The following is a 3,618-nucleotide window of genomic DNA, read 5'->3' on the forward strand; positions in this document are numbered from 1 at the left end:
CGGTAGTCTAAAGGCTGTCACACTAGCACTTTTTCCGCATTACTTTTCCACTGGCACCCAGGAAATCGTGGTCATTTTGGCTCGCGCAGTCACACTAGCGATGAGAACCACGGAAACAGTCTGATCAAAATTCTAAACACAGAAAGATGGCTCCAACCCCTGCAGTTGAAGTTTTGCAATGTTTTTTTAAAAATTAAGGACGAAATATATCTATCAAAGAATTACTTTATATATATATTTATAAATTTACATGGAATTATATAATTATTTTGTTCTTTATTTTCTTTCTTCTTATATTTTACATACATTAAAATATGGTTTTGCAGTTGTTTTTTCAGAAAATGACAATAAAACACCTAGATTCGAACACAAATTGCAATGTTTCTTGATACAGTCTACACCACTTACTATGCCTGCTTCCCAAAAATGCCAAAGTTCATACCGATCAAAAGACTAATGCTCGCTTTTGTGGAATACAAAAACATGGAAACTATCTGAACACCTTCATAAAATTAACCAAATGAAATCATTATCTATGAGGATTTTCAGATTTAGAGTAAATACAAGGAAGATTTGGGAAACAATAAATGAATTGCGCAATAATAAAACTGAAAAGGATAGTACAACTCTTTCAATAAGATTTAGTTTTAATTCCATTTGTTACAATGGATATCCGTTGCTGTGACATACTATCTGTTTTATTTTGCCCAAATCTCCAAGGAGTAACCGGGGATACCACTCACTGGCCGGGCGTGGGATTGAACGCTGGTCCGCAAGATTGCTAGACCAGCAGCGGTAAGGTAAGCAAATAAAAAAATACTCTAGAGCAAATCTCAGACGCTTTTAATGATTATTTTTCTAAGGTCGCCCCAGAGCTTGCAAGTAAATTGTCTGCACAAATTTCTCACAAATCTTTTCTTTATTAGTCTTCCCATGCTAATATGCTTTCTTATATTCAAGATATTATAGTCAGCATTGCCTACCAACTGTGTTACATTATTTTTATTATATCATTGTTTCTATATATCTTGACGTTTGTGATTATTCTATTTGTTATTAAATAGTATTATATCATTGTTACCATACAAATGTGATGTTTATTTATATGATGTTAATATGTTTTTTTCATTATCAAAATTAAATCTGTTTTATTATTAATACTGTTATTACTACGCATTTTTATTATTTGTTTTATTGACTATATTACTGTATGTTAACCCTGACGAAACATTTGAACGCATTGCTAACCTAACCTAACCTTACCTGTTTTATTATTGATACTGTTATTACTACGCGTTTTTATTATCATTGTCTAATTGACTATATTACTGTATGTTAACCCTGACGAAACATTTGAACACTAACCTAACCTAAACCTAACCTAAACCTAACCTTTAACCTAACCTAAACCTAAACCTAAACCTAACCTAACCTAACCAAACCTTTAACCTAACCTAACCTAACCTAACCTAAACCTAACCTTTAACCTAACCTAACCTAACCTAACCTAAACCTAAACCTAACCTTTAACCTAACCTAACCTAAACCTAACCTAAACCTAACTTAACCTTTAACCTAACCTAACCTAACATAACATAAACCTAACTTTTAACCTAACCTAAGCTAATCTAAACCTAACCTAATCTAAACCTAACCTAACCTTTAACCTAACCTAACCTAGACCTAACCTAACCTAAACCTAACCTTTAACCTAACCTAACCTAGACCTAACCTAACCTTTAACCTAACCTAACCTAAACCTAAACCTAACCTAAACCTAACCTAAACCTAACCTAACCTAACCCTAACCTAACCTAAGCCTAACCTAACTTTTAACCTAACCTAAACCTAACCTTACTTTTAACCTAACCTAACCTAACCTAACCTAACCCTAACCTAACCTAACCTAAACCTAACCTAACTTTTAACCTAACCTAACCTAACCTAACCTAAACCTAACCTAAACCTAACCTAACTTTTAACCTAACCTAACCTAACCTAACCAACCTAACCAACCCAACCCAACCCAACCCAACCCAACCTATCCATTCCTAACCATTCCTAACCTAACCTAACCTAACCAACCTAACCTAACCTAACCTAACCTAACCTAAACCTAATCTAACTTAACCCTAACCTAAACCTAACCTAAACCTAACCTAAACCTAACCTAACCTAAACCTAACCTAACCTAAACCTAACCTAACTTTTAACCTAACCTAACCTAACCTAAACCTAAACCTAAACCTAAACCTAAACCTAAACTAACCTAACCTAACCTAACCTAACCTAACCTTAATAATAATAATAATAATAATAATAATAATAATAATAATAATGGTAAAAGAGAAAAAAGCATAATGATGATAATAGTAATACCAATAATAATGATAATAGTAGTAATAACAATAGTAATGATGATGATAGTAATGATGGTGATAATAATAAAAAATGATAACAACGATAATTAGAACAACAAAAATAATTATCAAAATTAGATAAATGATAAAAAAAAGTAATAATAACAATACTACTGCTAAGACAGGGTCTAATAATAATAATAATAACAATACGAATATATGAGAACAATAGAAGTGATAATAATAAGAAAAGAGAAGGACGAATTATAATAATAACAATAAAATCATTCCTTTTTAATAACTGAAAGGGAATCGAACGTTGTCCTTTTGAACGAAAGAGAAGTACGAAATTGAATGAGCTATCGTGGTTCTACTCGAAATATGTCATTTGATATATTTAAAGTACTATCTCAGTGGATGATGATTAGTAAATATATTTAATGTTAGACTCAGGAACAAGCGAATGAGCGCGTCCGTGTGTTCATGTGTGCGTTTACGAGGGTGTGTGTGCATGCGCCGGGTATGCGAAAGGGCGGGAATTATTACGCCTCAGTAATGATATCCATGGCAATAATAAGGGTGAAGTAGTATTTTTATGATGATAATGGTTATAATTATTATTATGATGATAAAAATGGTAATTATAATGATAATGATTATATACCAATGATGGAACATAAACGTACCATGAAAGGCTGAAAAAATCTTGTTATTCTTTAAGACTTTTTGTTTCTTTTATATCTATTTTTCTTCGCCCTGTCGCCCCATTTTTTTTTCTTTTCCTGAAAAATTCCGAGAACCAAGAAATAAAGTTGGTGTGGCCCGATGATGATGATGATGATGATGGTAATGGTACCATCGTCACTGATAGAATTGTTGTCATCATTATCATTATTCTCGTAGTCAGTACCATTTCTACTATTTTAATTAATGTTATCATTATCATCAGCATTACTGTTATTATCATTAATAAATATCATAGCTATAATCATCATTATCATTACAAAGTTATTATCATTATCATCATCGTTACTATTATCATAACTATTATTGTCATTTTATCTTTATTATTATTATCAATCGTTATCATTGTCATTTTAATTATTATTACTATTAACATTACCAGTATGGTCATTAATATTATCATCTTTATTATTATAGTTATGATTATTATCATTGTTTATTATTGTTGTTGTTGTTATCATCATCGTTAGTATCATTATTATTATTATTATTATTATTATCATTACTTTTATCC

The sequence above is a fragment of the Penaeus vannamei genome, chromosome 4, assembly GCF_042767895.1.
Source record: "Penaeus vannamei isolate JL-2024 chromosome 4, ASM4276789v1, whole genome shotgun sequence".
NCBI lineage: Eukaryota > Metazoa > Arthropoda > Malacostraca > Decapoda > Penaeidae > Penaeus > Penaeus vannamei.